Here is a 20,273-nt window from a genome sequence, read left to right as displayed (position 1 = left end):
TTTACAGTTACTGAATTCCCATGGGGTATATGGTAAAGCAAAACCAAGTCTGAAAGTCTTCAGCAAAACTTAACAAGTCATACCCCAACCACAAGGGTCACATCTCTATCTGTTGCTTGTCATTATGAATCTAAACACTCACAAATTGTACAATATAAATAAAGAAGAGGTTATTTACTGCCCCCAACCAAGGGACCTACAGAAAGCCTCTAATGCATTTAATTAGCCAGCATCTGTAAGCACTTTGAAGATAAAAAGCAATGTAACATGCAAAGTGTTACTACTGTGTAACCAGCAGCTCAAAAGCATGTTGCCAACCTACAGCAATAAGCTTGTCCTTTTAAACCTGTTCATAATAATTATGGCTGCTAACAACAGATATTGTTCAGCTGAATGAACACGGTGAGACTTCAGCAAACAGCTCTCATCAATCTGACGTTCTTAAAAACGTCCCTTGCTAAATGTCAAGTGAGATTTCTAGAGGGAAAGAAAAATGCCTTTCTTCCCAGAAAAGAACAAAGTTTATGCAGATAAGAAAAGAAAGTGAGACAGAAGTGGAAGCAAGCAACTGTTTTCAATAAAGCCTCTACAATTAATGCCAACTACACAAGCTATTAATAAGGGCCCAGTTCTAAGCAGGAAAAAGGATCAATTACAGTGCAGCAGGCTGCATCTTTCGGACACTGGTATTACTCTTTACAGCTAAAGAAAAAAACAAGAAGATATTGTGATTATTTTTTTTCCAATTCACACCTCTGTTCTAGTCCTTTAAAGAGCTATATGGAAGTAGCTTGCCATGTGATAGTCTATTTCTTCACTCTTAAACATCCTAAACAATAAGATCAATACCTTAACTTGTGGCACAGAGGTAAACCATAGCACATTTCATTACAAGTTTATTTCATATGCACAAATTAAACATGCAGAAGGATTTTTCTGAAGGGCCATTTATAATACCCAGTTAATTGAACTACTCAGTGTTGCACTGGACTTCTAGCTCACAGAATACCCCATATGTCCAAGATACTTACCCTTATGAAAACATAATGAATGGGTGAGCATTAGCTTAGTAGCAAGGAGCTCTTAAAGTGTTAGCCCAACACAAACACACTAGAATTGCCGATACCTCAATCTTATCTTTTGTCTGAAAAGTGACCATTTACTGGTTTTTATCATGAGGATGTTGAAAAACATTTTCAAATGGTTATAAAGTGCTTTAAAGAGATAAACCTCTAGCATGCCTTACTATGAGCACCCATCTTCGCCCTTTCCCATACTTATATTAGAATTAGGATCATTTCCACCATGTTAATGCATCTCATTACCAGTAACAGATGTATTACGGTCCTCTATGCATATGGTTTTGATTTGTGCCATGGCCTTTCATATACTCCTGGCATCAGCTGCCATTTAAGCAGCTGCCAAAAGGAGTAATGTGTTTTCAGAGAAGCAAAGGCTAGTGGTTCTCAAAGAAATTTTGACAGTTGAAAGAAATCCAGAAGAAAAGTAGTCCTGTTTCTATAAGGTTTTTAAAGACAGTCCTGAAAGACTTCCAAGGACTTTTCTCTCTCTAAGCTTACAAAACTTCACGGACACTTCTCTTTTAAAGGTACAGATTTTTTTTATTTTTTTTAATTAATGGGGGACAAGAAAGAGAGAACACATTGTATTTCCAGGTTGAGTCTGAAATTAATCATGCTTACACTAAAATACGTAGAATAGTGTGGGGGGGTTCATACTGCTGGATTCATAAGCATTAACGACTTATGAAATCACTTAGTCCATCTGTAAATCAAGCCACTGAATTTCCTACTGCAAGAGTAGTTCTACATGGCAGGCAAGAGTAAGAAGATACTGTACTTCAAGAATCAGGTTGATTAACACAGAAATGAAGATAACAGTTACTCAAATTTCATCACATACTCCGTTATACTGCTAGTGAGGTACGCTATCGATATGTCATCACTTTCCAAACCATTAGAGACTGGACATAACTGGATTCCTGATAGAGAGTTGGGTTTCATTCTTATAGTCATAACTTCTATTTGGGCCAGTTTTAAGTTGAGATACTTAAAGAAAACTTCAATATTTTATAGCTGTGGAATCTGCACAAAGTTTAGCCCTCTGCCATAGCACTTTGGTGAAGGGCTTTCACTGAGGATAGAACTGAAGATTTCAGGTCTTCCAACTTCAAGATCTTACAACTTCAGAACCACCTTAAAAACTACGACCCAGGTAAAAGTAATGCAATTATACGCACCAAAACCTACATGAATCATGATAAGAGAGTTCTTAACATCTGATATTTGTCTCAATGGGATTTGACTCCGATTCCCAAGGATAACTACCCCTACTAGCTATTATTGCATAAGCAGCCAGCTACTCTCTCTTTCTCAAGGGGGGATACTCATTGTGCACCTAGAAACTGAACAAGACACTGAGAAGCACTCTGTAGCTCCAAAGTACTGTTATTTACTTTCTGACACTCCACATTAACCAAATCCAACCTGGTAAAAGAACCCTGTGGTGGAGCAAACAGTGCAGAAAAAATTTGAGGAAAAAATTAAAAAAGGTGGGGGTGGAGCATCTGTGTTCTTCCATATACAAAAGAGAAAATTTTTTTATAATTTTAAAACATTTAAAACATTTTCCTTGTTTGAGGTGTGAATAACCATTATTCATTATAGTTGCGAAATTGTTTTAGTCTCCTACATGGAACCAGGTAACCTTGAACAGCCACCTCCGCACCTGACAGACCTGTAAAACACACACACAACAGATCAGAGGGAATGATCAAAAATAATACACCACAAACAAAAGCCTCCTGACACTTTCCCTAAAGATTAAATCTGATAGCATATGTCCATACATTTCATGTGGTTTGTTCAACCTTTTATGGTTTTAACATTTTGTACCTTCTATAAAAACTGGTTTGCTGCTAGGTGACTGTGCAAGTGAGATTTGATAAATAATCATATATCAACATTATGGTTGAAACAATAGACAAAGGGTAACCGGGGAGATAATTACAAAGTCAAGTGATTAACTAGCAATTATTCATAAGTTTTGCAGTTCTTTGCTCTTACGACTAGATGTTCCTGTACGCTAGATGAGAACAATGCTGAAACTGACCACGTGTGATTGAAACTGCATTAACCTTCAAGATCAAAGAACAAGGACAAGAAGAAAGACTTCAAGGACAGCCAGCAAGAACTTCAATGGGTCCGTAGTCACAAAAGGTCACATCCCTTTGACTCAAATGTATTCTTCACTGCGCATGATCGGATGTAGGCAGTACTAAGACAATCAGTTGCAATTATTTTTATGTATATGTATACTAGTCTGATTAATATGCAATTAGTTATTCAATATAACCTGTTTATTCGAAAGCTGTGGCATGCACGCTAGGTGGAACTACCCCCCGTGCACCCAGCGCTGCAATGAAGAACACCTGCCTTCTAAAACTCCAAAATGAGTCCTAGAGAGTTTCTTCAACCGGCATTTTGGTATCGAGGCCTTCTTTTTGGACTGATCAGTGCCTGAAATAAGCTTAGATTATTCTGAGCTGCTCAATTCCTTCCCTACTCAGTGAACCGATTCAGCAAAGTCAAGTTACTTCCATCACCGCCTCTTCCTAACGGAGTATTCAACGCCCTCAACTTTAGCTAGCTTTTTAGGACAAAAGTGGGTAACAACGAAGTTAAATTTCTGTATTACAGAAGTTACCGTTATGAGAAAAGGGGAAGGGGGGATTGGGAGAGGGGATGAACACATTTTACCTCATTTTTATTGGGTTGAGGTACTTGCCTGTAAGCACATTAAGCCACATCAATACGCGCAGCTAATGAAAACAATTAGTCGTTAGAACCACCACCTCACGTTTCCTTAGAAAAACTTGCCTTTAATGAGGTAAACGAGCAAGGCCGAGGAATCGGGAGGATCCCGGCGGCGGGAAGGGCCGATCCCCTCAGCGGCGGCGGGAAGGGGGGGCGAGCCCGACCTCCCCCCTCGGGCCTTCTCACCCCCTTCGTCCCCTTTTAATTTGCAATTAGGCGAGAGAAATCACGCTGAACTGGTGCTTCGCCAGCCCCGCGGGTGACTTAAGTGCTGCACCACGATAAATTGAATTCGGAAATCGCTCTTCAAGAGCTACGCATAAAGCAGTTCCAGGTCGCCAAGAAAACAAACTGATTTTTAAGCTGCTTTCACTCATGATAAAACTCAGTAAGGAGTCAAAAAAAAAAAAAAAAAAACCAACCAACCCAAAAACAGCAAAGGGAAACGCTCGAAAGATTTGAAGACGAGATAGGGCTCACCGAAACGGTCCTTTAAGGCTTAGCTCCAGATAAAATCTTTCAAAAAGACTTGCCCGAGGAAACACCACTCAGATCTGCTCCAGGAACGGAGGCAAAGGGCTACGATAAGCAAAACTTGCAGCTAATTTTTGGAGACAAGGCGGGGGGCAAGGGGGAAGGGGAAACACGGGTTCCAACTCTTCAGTTGAAGCTTTACCTTCTTTCCACAGACCGCGGAAAAAGGAAAAAAAGAAAAGGTCATAAAAAAAAATCCTGACAGTTGTTCACCTCAGAAGTACAAGAAGTTTTAATGTTTTTGCACAGAAACTCTGCTTCTGTTGTAGCAGAAGTGAGCAAATATGACAGAAGCACTTGAACCTTCTGAAGAAATAGGGTGTGTGTATATGAACACACACACGTATATTATGTCTAGCTGTAGACATGAGAACAGGAACACATTTCTAAATAAATATTGTGCCACTCCCCGACCAAGTCTGGAAAAGTTCGTGTTGTGCAGTATTAAGAGACTAATGAAGAAAGCAGAGTGGTATCTATTTATGAAGATCTGAGATCAAAACATGACATCAACTCGAGTTACTTCATAAAGCAAAGTAGCCCAAGTATTTCAATACAGACACAACCTTGTTCTGACAGTGACAGAACGTCATGACAAGACTAAAGTGTTATTAATTGTATTATTTAAACTGTAGTTAGATTTATGCAGAGGATGGCCGGGGCTATCTTGAAGGATTCAGTGCTTCTTGTCTTACTCCGATTTAGAAAAAACATTTTTATTTTAAAACTTCATAGAGGAAGAATATATATACACACCACAATGTACGCGCTCTGTTTCAGTTTTGCCTTTATCATGTCTGAGAATTGAAAACTTTAAACCCCACATAGTTTCCTCACCTCTTATCAAGTTGTAAGTTCTTAATGAACTGATTTCCGAAAACAGAAGTCAAAGCCACCATTTTAATCAACCTTCCTTCCCCATTTCACACACTCTCAAACAACCTCTCCAGATTAGACTGTTGGGATATTTGTTTTACTTAATGCAGATGAAGACTTAAATATAGAACTAATGTTAACAGCAAGTTTAGTTAACGTTTTAAATGTGTCCTCTCTACCACAACAGAAGCGATAGGGTAAAAAGTCATACCATTCTTCTGTGCTTCTAATCTAGATAAAATCCTAAAAATATATTTGCTCTAAGGAATACAACCAAGAGGGAAGAAAAACCCTGCTTTTTAATCATAATTTTCTATTTTTGGATCCTCCCATCAAGTTCAATAGAAAATTACATCCCAGACAATAAATGCTATAGGATAGTTGAACGAGTCCTACAGAAAAGTGCTATATTGATGTTCCGTTATATTCCATAAATTTAAGAGTAATCACCGTGTAGTCCTATTACTTTTTGATGGACGCCTATAATCTTCATATCCATTAAATGCCATATGGATCTTCTTCAGCAGGCAGAGGTTCCTCTAAATCTGTGACTGTAGATTTCATGCACCGTAATCTTACCTTCTTTAAAACTCTTGCTACAGGGTTTGTTTTACCAAACACTGCAAGGGATGGGCTGGCTGGACTGCTGTAGGGTCTCTAAGCCCCAATGCTGCTGCAAGGTCCAACTATTCCGAGTTTTACCCATCGGTGTCCTCGGAGCACAGTGTCAGTCCTCCAGTTTCCCTACACAGCTACGGAGCAATTAAAGCAGCACACCGCCTGCATGGGTTGTGTAATACTCATCTCTGCTGTTCAAACTGATCCCACAGTTCTGCTCTCATTGTTTCTACCCTTGAGGGAAACACAATCAGCCTTGCAATTCCAGAGCATGGTTTGTAACGTGATGTATTGGCATAAGCTGCGGTACAGACTATGGCTGGAGCTTCACACCCACTGTGAACCAGGGGCTATGCAAAGCAATGGGAAGCGAGACGACCTCCAACACAGCAAGTCAGAACTTCATGGTTGATTTAGTGACTCAACTCTTGCTTAATGCTTCTCAAATTACTGTTGGACTAGCTGGTGTGGAAGAGAATGAGTCAGAAGTTGCTTGCATATTTCATCTCCATCCTTACCAGCACAGGGCAAGCAAAAAGCAAAGAAAAAGAATTAATTAACAATGGCAACGTTTAGAAACAAAACCCAAACTAACCTTGCTAAATAGCCTTGTTCCTCCTTATACCCTAAAATGACACAGACGCTGCCCACTATCTTGACATGGTGACCCACCTTTATTGCCCTCTCATCCAACATGAATGGCAGTCACATCAGTTCTAGCCAGGGCTCGGTGCAGGTAGTTCAAATGTAGACATCTCCAACGCGATCCATTTCTCTGTCACCTCTGTCCTGCTCTGCTGCAGTATGATTTTAAACCTATCTGGCCACTGAAGGTAACGCAGAAGGCAGCGGCAAGGCAATGACCAGTGTTCTGATCCTTACGCCTGCCTGTGGAGGAGCAGTTTAATAGAATAATCTTGGCTTTAAAGGTCACAGGTAGCAAGAGAACATATATCCAAACCACAGCCTTGACCCTTACTGCATTGCATTGATTGTGCATCCTGTTTTGTTCCAATTCTGCTAAGTTAAATACTATGATCTCAGAAGGGAGGTATTGCTTTGTCTCACAAAATGACTGAATTTTAACAGCCATTCAACAATAAAATAAAAAAAATGATTACTGCTTGCTGAGTGCCTGCAAGTAGAGATTGAAAGCCCAAGCAAGTAAAAGCATTTCTTCATCTTATGAAACTCAGGGCATTGTATGTATAATGAAATGCCATTAAAGATATTTGTTACTGTAATACAGAGAAAACAAGTTAATCAGAAATAGCACAAGTGTCAGGAGTACACAAGATGGTGGCGAGGAAGCTTCTCATTTCTGTCCTGAGGGGTAGCAGCCATGCATTTGGGGAGCAATTTACCAGCTTAATGCAGTAGCTCACTAACAGTTTTAGTAGTCTATACAGTATATAAATCTATAGATTCTTTACCCTACAGGAAAACAGGTCATAGAGAAAGCAAAAGCAATTAAGACAGATCACAGAGTAGTGGCATATGGTTATAGTAGATCAAATGTAAGACTGTTCCTCTAACCACAGCTACCTAAACTTTCATAACGTCAACGGGCACAGAAAGAGAGCCTGCTGCCTCCAAAAGGGCCAGAGCACTACACTAGATTTAAAGGCACTGCATATTGCCTATTCTATTGGGGTTAGTATGTCTAATGAGTAGGGCAATAAGAGTATTGATTAGGTGTATTATTTTCTTTTGTCGGCAAAGGCTACACAAAAAATGAAATTCAACAAAGACTTCCATTCAGGGGCAAAAGCAAGGGCAAAACCCACTAGTTTCACTTCATATCACCACACATCAACTCCTCAATACTAACCTCGAGTCATCAAAATAAAATTGATACTCTAGAGAACTGCGGGGGGGGGGGGGGGGAGGAAAACACTAGAGCTCAAGTAGCAGACCTTAAGATGTAATGTTAAAAAAAAAAAAAAAAAACACACCAAAAACCCACAACCCATAGTTTTACACTAGTAGTCTTGCCCAAAACATTTTTAGTGTAGCTATGATAGCTTTTTGCTTTTTCCAACTGTATTAGCTGTTTAAGAGGTATTACCTCCTAATGAGATAGTTTCCATAAAAAGTAGGAGCACATTCCTCATTTGTTTTAGAAACTGGAACAATTAAAGAGTTTCCTTTCCTTTGTAATACTAAAAATTCCAAGTATTACACTATTAGAGGGCAATTTCTAGCTCCATTACTAACAGTGGTATAAAGCCTGTGTAAATTCTTAATGTTTTCTAGTGTCTGTGTTATCCTAATAAAAATCAAACGCAACATCAGGGCCTTTTGTAGAAGACATGCTCTTCTTCCTCCAGTGACCTTTCCTCCACTGCTGCTCACAGTGCTTACTGCTAGGCTTAAATAATTAAACACACCTAAGCCTGAAGTGGTTGCAGAAATGCACCTACATTTGAAAAGTACTATTTAGACAATAATTTGTAGAACAACAACTGGAGGCCAAAGGCTTATTCTCATGAACCGACATCCTTATTGGAACTACCTACTCATTTCCATTGCCTGAGGGCCTGGACAAGATCATGAAAGCAGCCTTCTAGAACACCAATTACAGTTAAACAATATGGAAAGAAAGAAAGAGACAACTATCAGCAACAGTCAGTCAGAAGTAAAAGAATTTAAGTGTTAAGAGCTCGGGCATTGTTTCTGATAAAACAGGAGAGCACTCTCTCAGTACAACAGACATTTAACCTGGACAAAATAACTTTAGGAAATTATTACTTACGTTGCATTTAGAAATATGGGGCATTTTCTCAAATATTCATAGATTTAGAAAAATCATTACTTTCCCAAATGCACTTCCCCTCCCTCAATACAACACAAAACTCACTTCCACTAGCAAAGTAAACGTTTATGAGTATCAGAGTAATAGCTTTACCCATTTCTACTTCCTCTGCATCCAAGACAATCTCTTCTAAGATTTTGCTCCTGACGTTTCCCTCCCCATATCCAAAAGCATGAAGAGGAAGGTGGTGGCAGGGAAGCATATTTCCTACTGACACCACCAAAAAGACTTCAAATTGGGTCATCCCTAGCTAGAACAAAGACTTAAATTTATGTCACACAGATAAGAGATGATGAAATAAGTTAGGCCTCTCCACTGTTAGAACTCAGAAGCTTCCACTAAATTCCAGATGGAAAAAATCATTGAAATGCTCATGATTCACAGCAAAGCTCCGATTCCAAATGGGAAATTACATTACAAATATAATTATTTGGGACAGAACTTTTACCAAGTTCCCCCTGTCTTTCTATATTCCTTAAACACATCTAGTAGAACATACACATCCCATATATTAAATGAGGTGTTTCATAAACAGCCTTAAAGCTAATACTCTTGGGAAGTTTCACACAAGTCTTCACAAGGAAGAACTCATGGGATCAAGGAAATTCCACCCTCCCTTTCTAAACTTCTAATCTAACATTTCCCATACAGAAACACAGAACAATTAACACCACTTGCTTGGTGGCAAATACTCCCCTTGAGAGGAAAGAAAGTTCAGATGTAGGCAGAAATGCATCTCTAAAAAAAGGACAAATCTAAAGCAGTAATCCCTAACTTTTGACGATTCACTTCGAAAGTGGTATCCCAAGCCTGCATACTACAGAATGGGGTCGATTTATCTGGAGACAGGTGCGGAACTTCTCTATTCATATACATGAAAAGAAAGATCTTGCATCTCCGCCTACTTCAGGAAAAGAATATAATAAGAAGAATTAAAGCAGATTAAGAGACTCTTTTAGGCAGCTTAAGACCCTTAAGCACACTTTGCCAAGCCAAGTATTTATAATACAAGAAGTCTCCTAGTTACCTCTCTCAACTGTCACTGTTTTCAGTATTGCATAAAGCTGCTTAAACTATAAAGCTGATTGTCAAGGGAATCCCGGTCTGATGGGATCTTTTGTGGTTTGAAAGGGTTGTGACTTCTGTAAAAGGAGGGCATCGGGTTACTGCAGCAAACCCTGAATATCAATGACAAAGGAGGAAAAGGAAAGCTAACAAGTCAGGCTGTACTGTCTCTCCCTTACTACTCAGCTCAATGGCATGGTAGTTGCAGGGCAGGGCAGAGCCAAGAAGGATTTAGGGCAATCCTTGCTCCCCCGAGGCCACTTTGTTCTCCAGTAAATGGTACAGATAACTCTGCTGCAGGTCACAGGAAAACAAGAGGGGCCACTGAGCACCGCTGCTACACGCAGCCCACTCCACTGCAAGCATCCACTGAAACTTCGGAGGCAAAACACGCGTGTGGATCAGGCGTGATATTAAGGGGAGGAAGAAAGTGCATGGTATTTACTGCCCGACAACCAGAACCAGGCTACAGTAAGCCAGCCATACATTAATTCAGCCAAGTTCCTCTGCGTATTCTAGAGCTGATAATATAAAGCCATTCACGATTTTATTTTTTTTAGTCACTAAAAATCTTCAAAACTTGCACAGTTTTGACTTATATTTTTCACCAGAAGGCATGCGGGTGATTACATAAAAATTGCCACAGTCAAATATTCTAAGGTCTAGCTCATAAACTCCAGAAACTGTAATATTTGGTTTTCCAGAAATGAATTAAAATACTGACCCCTGCAGTTACATTACTTCACGCACTTCCTTTACAAGTTTACAATGCATCGGTCATTTTATTTGAGTGTTATCTCTGGATTCTTAGGCTCTTGCATACCTATATATTAAATTACCTCTTCTGGGTGTCCTCAGTTTGCTTCAGACTTCCTGAATTCAATTGATCCAAATGTTAACTATTGTGAACCCACCACTCTCATCATTCTCCCAACAATCCCATCTAAACGCAAGTTTAGCACATACCCGTATGAACTTCTAACCATACGGTCTTGTTTTCCTGGGTCTGTACCCTTCTCCAGTTCACACGCTCCTTTCGCCCAAACATGGTCTAAACTACATCTCTCGCCTCATTTGTTTTCAGAACTAGATTGCACTTCCACCCGAGAGGAATGATTGCATAGTTGAACAGATAAAGAACATGACTTTAATATTTACAACCCCATTGCAATATAATAATTGAAGAGTCTGTGGTGAGGCATTATTCCCAGGAAGATATGTTCTTACTTGATATTTACTCTTACTCAATATATATTCCTTTAAGGAACTGTAGCTCAAATTTCCTATCAAAGTCCAAGGCTTAAGTTTTCAAAGCTTTTTCAAGAGAGATCCAAATCCCTCATGGAGTTTTGATAATGCTACTCCTGTTATTAGCCTTGCTCTATCTACCCTTGTTCAAAATAAAAATGCAGACTTGGGACCTGACTAAGTGGCATTTCTGAAGCATATGCTTGAGATGCCTAAAAGAACGTTCTACAACCCATTTTTCCCCACCCAAACTGCAAAAACACATTTTCATGCACGCAAAAGTAACATTTTCTTCCACGTGCAGTTTGTACAATGCAATCCCTCCTTGCACCCTCACAAGAATATGAAACTACTTTTGTCTTTGGGGTAATCACTGCACTATTTTTCCTTCCTACTTTGAGTTCACCCATTCCGCTCTTTTGTCTTCAGTTTTTACTGTTGAATCTTCTGCTTTCTAGAAGGCAGCTGCTCTTGCAGGTTTTAAGCAAACTGTAGGTAGATCATTTCACTTTGAAGTGCCTCATTTTCTTCCTGAAATAACTGAGGGTATAGTGAAGATTTATAGGTTTACATGAAATGCACAGTTATTATAGTGAGTAGCTCCAGAGAAAAGCCTATAAATAAAAAATAGGTTGAAACAAACACAGCCTCAATGGGAGAGCCTCTGTAGAAAGGCCTCATCTCAGAACATTCACTTTCTTTGTCCCTTCAACTAGAAGCTGCATTGATGCTTTCAACATGCTTAACTGATTAATAATGTGGGCAGGGGGGGAAAATCACACAGGCAAAGAAGTGCCATCCCTAGCTTTACCTAATAATTCCAAAGCGATGTCTGACTGGTTTATAAAAACTGGTGGTCCACCACATATGTAGTGCAGACATGTCACTTTTCTTTCTCATTTGCCAATTTCTTTCTGGGACTGCAGAAAAGACTGTAAAGATTATGTTACTAGACAAATTAGAAGAAGAAAGCCAAGATCGTATGGAAAACATGCCCACTGCTTGATAGCCCCATGTTGCACGGATAAGATTTTCTCCTATGACTAAACAATATAAAGGGGAGGATTCTTTTGCTCCCACAGAGAGTTAAATCGAATCAAGCAAACATTTGCAAAAAAAAAAGTTACTGGCCTCCCACCTCACTTGTCTGTATCTTTTCCTCAGACCAATTTATCTATTTCAGAGGAGCTAAACAGAGAAGGATATAACCCTGTTCTTACTCTTGTAAACAGAGCAAACAACAGGACTGGAACTGACAGTCTCTAATTACTAGTACGTGCTGGACTTCATGAGCACTTGACGTAAGTTTAACCTACCAAAACAACGTCTTAAATTATTGAAGAGGTTAGAATAATGGGCCTCAAGGAAAATCTCCCTGACATGGGTTGCAAGCTCAAAGCCACGTCAAAAATGCAGCAAGAGAAGCCCTTTATATTTGCAGTTACAAGCCTCACTTAAGCATGCTGTTGTTTTACACTTACATTTCTGCTAGCCTTGGCAATGCACAAAGTACAGAGTACCTACCATTGATGGCCAGTTGAGTAAAGAAACTTTGGCAAGTTACAAAATAATTGTTGTCTCTCTGAGAAAAGTTTCTTCAGTACACACTGTGAAGAGACCTAGATTCCTTGCTACAATTCTGCCTCTGCAGTACATGTTCCGAGAAAGAAAATCTCCAGTTTCTGAAGAAATCTCTGCCCACCACCCTCCTCCAGGTTCAGTAGGATTCTACCTTGCGTAACCACTCTGAGTCTGGCAGCAAGAGCTCTTGCATGGCAGCATCTTGCAGATTTCTGAGAACATCGAACAGTAACTTTCCTCTTCAGCAATATGAAATAACTGTGGAAAACTCAGCATACCACTTGGGCATTTGAATCTTAACTTTGAGAACGTCACCATCACTATCTTGCCAACCTCAACAGTAACACCCTCTAGAAACAAATATCTGCGTATGTATACCATGCTCTCAACACTTCTCTTTTGGATCACTCCTGAAAGCTACAGTGTCTAAGTCAACATTTTCTCATGATTTTTTGTTATACAACTTAAGAAAAATACACGATCTTTTGTATTAATTTCATAAAAACATAAGGAACTATTACTTCTAAGGGAAGCCGCCTTGGCTACCTCAGTCTGTGGAAGCCCAAATAACAGGTAGCACCACAAAGGCTATCTTCCCTAAACTACCCGAGTAACTGTCCTTTTGAAAAGCAAAGAAATTAAACAATCTCCCAAACAAACTCCATTTTCACACTTCCAACTAGGAGTACTGAAAGCAGAAAATTAATTGGTTTTAATCTGCTGCTTAAGAGTTTTGAGTTTATCCAACATGTTTATTTGCCAGCCCAGGAACTGGAATTTTGGGTTCCGATTCTCCTTCATCCCTAAACCTTATCCTTCAACACAGAATGAAAAGAAAAGGGAAGGACAGCAATGTAGTGGGGGGAGAAAAGGGAGGGAAGTCATTTACTGCAGTCAACTAACTTGTCAACTGAAAGGATATATTTGTAACTTTTTTTTTTCCTTAAGTGGCTAAAAGCAGTAAGTTTTACTTGCTATTAATGCTCTTAAAGTAAGAGATTTAGGAACGCTAACTCTACCCACAGGAATTTCCAGTGATCGTACCATTTGTCATTAGGGAAGTACACATTCATAAGCACTGTGGGTTTACTGATAAACTACTCTTCTCCGGCTCCTTCTTTCAAAGCCAGGCCCAATGTCATCACATTAGCTTAAGACAATATTGCAGACCAACACAATGAGTCAGCAATCAAAACTACACATTCTGCCATCCCACAGAGCTTGTTCTTTTGGTTCAAGTCCTGGAATTGCTGGTACATCTCCTCTCTCCCATCCTCCCCTTGCTTGCATGCAGCTGCAGAGCTCCAAGATTGACATACCAGTTGTCAGCCCAGCTTGTTTCAGAAGGAAGGAGGAATTCATGTGTAAAGTACCCTGGATCTTGGAAACACAGCAACATGTGCCGGAGAAGCTTAGTGCCTGGTTGTTGGCTGACTTCAGCAATGAGAAAACGAAGCTGCTCGATTAACTGGAACTAAGTGAAAAAGAAATATCAGTTTTCTTTACCTTCCACTTAATTCTTAGAACAACATTTAGAAAATTCAGCTCATGAGAATCTCATCGTACCCATATTCTTGCTGAGAGACTTTACCTACGATACACTCACTGCAGGACTCGTGTGGGCCTTCCCTTCCTATTCCAGCAAGACGCACAACGCGTAGTAGATCGAGCCCGTACAAGCACCCCAACGGTACAGAGAAGAAAGCATTCTCCCCATTAGGTGAGATCGAAGGTGTATGCAATATCACACTATGAAATGCAATTAAAATGGAAATGCCACTAAAATCAAACACTTGACATTAATTTTGCAGTTTTCCAACTCAACATTAAAAAGCCCACACACAGTCCAACTGGTGCTAAAGCCTGTTCCCGCATAAAACCTGCTAGCACTGAGTATTATCCATTTCCATTCTTGCCATAATAGCAGCGATGATATTAGAAACCCAAATTGATCCTGTGATATGTTATATACAATATTGTATGTTATAAGATGTACAAACAAAAACAAAAAATAGAAAATATGACAGTATAATTAGGAAATCAGAATTGAAATTCGGGAAGAGTTGTCATCAAAATCTACTAAAACAATATAAATACTTAGGTAGGGCTGGGGGTGCGCAGGGAGAAGCACAAGGTTTCCTGTTTAGTGAATCTATTAAAAATGTAAAATAACCACCATTTGCTTTAGTCTGCAGTATATAAGGAGATAATACTACATGCAAAAAAATCCACACCAGTCTTACTTCAGTAGGGTTGATGATCAACAGAGATAAATGATTAACAACATCTGGACACCCTATCAAGAGAGCAGCGACATCTTTCTTCTCCAGCATACAGGTGACTTACCCTCCCACTCAGTTTAGGGCAACACTGCTAAATTATACCCTACACATCAGAATACGTAGAAATACCAGTGGAACAAATGTGTTGTCTTTTTCCCCAGAACATGAAAGTTGTTTCATCTCCAGGCAGAACGTTCCTTCCCTTGCTTTCATCCAGTCAACATCTCTGCTTTGATGGTCTCATTGCATACTTCAGTTCTAAAACCAGGCTCTAAAAATCAGGAGTTGTCATTTCTACACGCACGCACGCTTTTTTTTTTTTAGCCCTCCTTACACACAGACCATTCCCCATAGTTAAAACAGAGCATAGCTCATTGCCTGGTGAAATAGATGCATGTGCTATATGCAATGGGGCTTGAGGAAAGTACAATGAGGGCAAACCGCATCCTGCCCAGAAAGATTTGTCTGTCTTAATCATATAGAGTAAAGGCACATGCAACACAGAGCATCACTTCCAGAAAATGAGGGGAAACACACCTATAACCAGTTCTGCTTTCTTCCTTAATCCCCCTTTAAAGCTGTTATGCAAAACCAGTGGGAAATAGAGGGACTGACTGACAGGATGCAATAACATGAAGTGATTTGATTACTCTGAAGCAGAGCCTTTTCATTAAGTTTTTAGCTTTACAACACAGGATCTATTACAAGAAGGGTCATTACACTTCTTTGTGCCAAATGGATCAAAGGTCCATCCTATTTGATGTGTCCTTATATTTATAAATCTGACGTAAGTCCCCTTTTCTTCACATAGATTACGTATGTATACATACAAATACAAGCCCCTCAACATCTGATTATTCAGTAGAACTGAATTTTGAGCCATATCTTTTTACACGAAATAACCAGCTATGCAGTCTTTCAAATAGATACCATATCCTTCAATATTAGTCATTCATATTCGTATAATTGAGAAGGAGTGAGTACCTAGCAATTCCATTTGGAGAACGATGCATCTTTGAAATGTATTTACAGATGGTTTTCTCACCTCCTTGGGAATGCTAAGTACTATCAGTGCAGCAATAAAAAAAAGCTCAACTACAAGAGCTCCGATTCTATTGCAATGCAAAGGTATTTTATTTCTATTATTTAATGGAAAGATGGGAAAGGCTACAGAGTCATACTGTTCCTGCAGAAACTGCATTGGGGAGGGGGGGAAAGTGTGCAGGGGGAAGATAAGTGCCAGGTTTAAACACCGAGTTGCACCACAGCCGTATGATTGCTAGATCTCCAGAAATACTGGAGTGCCATGAACCATGCTGGATGAGACATTTACTTTGGTCACCTCAGCACTTGGTAGCACCTCCATCCCAAAAAATTCAGGGCCCGCAAGAACTCATTTGTGATTGGGACTCTGTTCCGTATGAGTTATTACTGTTCGGCCCTACCTATTTCATAAATTCTGTAGCGGGGGGGGGGGGGGGGGGGGAGAAAAAGCAGCAGCATTCAAAAGGTTAATGAGAAGCAAACAGATGAACTTCACATAAGTGATCCACAAATCCTCAAATTTCCATCCTGCTACCTTCTACTTCCGCTAACAGCAGCAGAAGCAGCTTTTTACTTACATATTCATCATTCCAGAGCTGACTAAATGCAGAGAAAAAACCAGACAAGATTTATGAAAAATATGGAGACTTCTAATGAAGATATTGCATGAGCTACATTTCTTGCCCATTCTAGATACTTCCCAAATATTTTAGCTTGTTTAATAAAAAGAATTCTCTCCCTAGAAATTCTAATACCTTTGAAATGGAAGGTGCCTTATAGTGCTACTCAACTTACATTTTCCAGCAGTATAGATCATTATTGTCCGAGCATATTTTTGTTTCTGTGCAAATGCCAGGAGGAGGGGAGGAAAAAAAAACCCAAAACCCACAAACCGAAAAAAAAAAAAAAAAAAAAAAAAGCCAGACGAGGAAGTAAGAAGGGGATGCCAATTACAAGCACAGACTTTACAAACACCACGCTCCATATGCACCCAGTACTCATGTTTTAGCTTTTTTCCCCAGCTCAAAGCAGCAAGCAGGAGACAGAGAAGGAAACAGAAGGGGCAGACAAACCCCTGGACTTACCTTTTGTACAGTCCCTCTGTAAACTTCTCCGAAAGAAATTTAAATTCCTCCAGCTGGCTTTGATTCTTTTCGCTTTTCTCTTTCTCGAGTCACACAGAAGCAAAACAATTAGTTTTCAGAGGTTCCATTTACTGCTCTTCCATCCCCAGCAAAATGCGTCCAGGAGACTATGCCAAAAGTAAGCCCAGAACTCAAAGGCGATTGGAAAAGGGAGCGTAGGGACCAGATTGTGAAATTCGGTAGCTCGAGCACAGAAATATCCTACTGTACGATATACCTGGCTCCTTGCTCACCAAAAAACTGTAGCGCAAACTGTCAGGAGTAGCCTCCAATAGCTGCTGTGTGTGCTGCAGATGGTATGTCTCACTGTTACCTTCCCAGATGGGTAGAGGATTCAGAGAGCAGCAGAACCAGGGGGTCGCCTCCAAACCAGGTGGGTTGCCAGCCCCTCGGTCACTCGGTCCAATTCATCAAGGCAAGAACAGCTCAGTCACCAGAGGTATCTCCTTCCAGGGTGCACAGGATTATGGCAAGGTTATTAATCTTGCTTTGCTGCATCCCCCCACCCCCTACATTCAGCAGCCTGCACCGAGATGATTGCCAGCTCTGTCTCTGTCCCTGTTCTACTGCATTTTGCTCAGCCCTCTGTCGCTGCAAGTGAAACACAGAGGAGGGAGGAATACTAATAAGGTGGTTAGCTACAGTTTCTTTAAGGCATTCTACATACTGCCTGCTCGCGTGTGTACGTGCGTGTGTGTGTGGGGGCATTTTCCGTGGGGCGATCTGGATTTCTTTGCAGCCGAAATAGGACCCGTTTCTACATCAAAGGCTGAATTAATCTGGATTATCACTTAATGAATATCGGAGACAGCAATTGTATTTTCCTTGGGATAAGAGGAGGGTAGTAAATGGTCTGGAAGATTAGGATGGCAGGGCTGGTTACGGGGGAGGGGGGAATGGGGGGCTGGTGGCGGTGTATAAACCACACTACGCCCAGAAGAGCGCCTTAGAAAATTTGTTCCGAAGCAACTCAGTTTAGCACTATTTTAGAAGTCACGCTTATATCCTGTACCAGTCAGGATTTTAAAATCAGCTCTGTATTATCCATCTCTAGATTAGACAGCAATATGCAGAGTCAAGTAAATATTTTTAGAAAAGAAAGGATTTCTGGCAGGAAAAGAAAAATTTTGAAAGTCAGTGGAGGCAGACATCCAGCGCTGCATTTATGAAGGTGCTTGAAATTCCCTCCTTTACCAAGAATTGTTCTGCTGAAACCATTCACTTGTGAAACGAGTCTGAAGTTCTCCGTCCAACAGCCAAAACAGATTTTCCATGTGTTGTCCAAGCAGCTGACCTACATCGGAGCATGAACGTGGGTATTCTGCTGTGGCAAGGGCAAGCTCTAGCTGTAATTCACTCCCATGAAATATGAAAACAGTCAATATGACAGGTAGTTTGGACCTTCCACATCAGGTTCAGCATGCAAGCACTGCGGTCTCACTTGGCATCCATAATTCCAACTCTTTGCAGCAGACGACACTTTGAGACTCCTTCAGGAACCTGAAAGCAAAAATAAACCATTCTTCAGATGCAGCTTGGGGATTACTACATTAAGTTATAACTATGTGGGACTGGTAAGGAACCAGTTCACAGGTCTGAATAACCAAATACACTCGACAGAGCTCCCTATTGAATGAGCTAGTGTAGTGAAAGGAGTCTGGTGCTTTGGATCACAAAAAGAGCTACCACAGCAAGTTCTAGCAACTCAAACGTGATTGTACAAGCACAGAGACAGAAGTGTCGGTGTAGTTTTAGATGGCCCATCCATAGGGAAGCTGGCAAGGAAGCCGGGATGCACTGACCATGGCGGTATTACTGTCACTTTAGCACAGAGGACTGCAATCTAATATGGCACTGTCCGTAAGCACTGCTGCCACGATATTTAATAGTAACACTGAGTAAAAGCCTTCTACTGGTGAGTAAACCCTGCAGTTTTGACAGCCAGTGAACTTACAAAACCACACAGCATGAAAAGGCTGGATCTTCATGGTATATGGAAAGAGAAATATAGGGCACTGTAGGGAACTGTTTCAGAAGATGGAAGACCAGCCCTGTTCCACTAATCACATGTAGTCACTTGGGCTTTTGTTCACTTTTTCAGCTTAACTTGCATTATAATTTAAATCTAAAATGATTTATTTATATGAAAGTCCACAGAACTAACAGGAAACATTGCAAATGGTAAATGTTGTTTTTTTTTTTTGCTGCAATTATTTTTCTTCTCTTCTCCACAACCCATCCTATTCCCAACACTGCATGACACCTTGTATTTGTGCTTAAGCTGCCTAAGTCAAGAAAACAGCAAACAGCATTCTCATTTGTCCTCGACCATAACTGAGCCTATCCACACAGGAACATGAGCAGCCACAGTAGCTTGGGCTGAAGGTCCACCTAGCCAAAATTTTGCCTGCGTTGGTCACTGTCACAGACAACCATCAGATCACAGGAAGCAAATAGCGATATTTCCCAAGTACACCGTCCCAACCTTTAACTGTCTGTGCCATAAGAAGTTCCAAGGTCAGAGACAGGAATGCTCTGCGCACTTGGGTACGCCACTCACAGCTTTATAATCTTCTGTCATACGCTGCCTGGACTCATTTCTTCACTCTGAGAAGCCCTGATGTATTTAACTGTCCTTCATATCGACTTTGCTCTATTCACTTGAGCACTCTTGTCACAAACCTTTTCCACTTCGTGCAGTGTCCAAAAATGCCACAGGCATGCCACAAGCTTATAGCACTACATTGATACTTTCTGTTTTGAGAACACATCATCCCCAGAACACATAGTAATGAAACTAATGGTTCATGTTCTACTTTCTAAGACTGCAGCACCAGTAATTTGGCTAGTCTCAGAACATTAACTTTATCAGTGACGTAACATTTATAGTTCTAACCAGTCAGCTCAGCTTTCATAAGACAGACCTCAAGTCTAGACCAAAGTCCATTGTGGACAGGCTTTTCCACAACCTTAAGATTGTTTTTCTAGGTGCAGTCAGAGTCTCTTGAGTACATAAAAAAAGTTACACCAAAGCTAATTAACAGAATTCACACATCTAATGTTTACAATCCATTGGACTGGAACAGCAGCAAAAAATTAAACTGACTTGCATTCTAATTTCTATGACACAGATTACACGTTAAAGAAGAAGAAAAAAGATTAAGTGTTGTGCAAGAATAAGTTGTTGTTAATAGTATCTTCCAGTTATTGCTCATCATAATCCCAAAAG

At 40.3% G+C, this 20,273-nt stretch overlaps 1 protein-coding gene across 3 annotated transcripts in view; it reads right to left on the bottom strand.

Moving 5' to 3' along the window:
* LRRC4C (leucine rich repeat containing 4C) overlaps window positions 1-17,157 on the bottom strand; it is a 549,191-nt gene extending 532,034 nt beyond the window's left edge. For all 3 annotated transcript variants that reach the window (XM_049825898.1, XM_049825897.1, XM_049825899.1), the window contains exon 1: window positions 16,985-17,157. The gene's annotated coding sequence lies outside the window, so the exon portion shown is untranslated. The remainder of the gene's footprint in view (window positions 1-16,984) is intronic.
* Window positions 17,158-20,273: the final 3,116 nt, after the last annotated feature.

This window comes from Accipiter gentilis, chromosome 22 (assembly GCF_929443795.1).
Source record: "Accipiter gentilis chromosome 22, bAccGen1.1, whole genome shotgun sequence".
NCBI classification, from domain to species: Eukaryota; Metazoa; Chordata; class Aves; order Accipitriformes; family Accipitridae; genus Astur; species Astur gentilis.
This window is presented reverse-complemented; position numbering and strand designations above follow the sequence as displayed.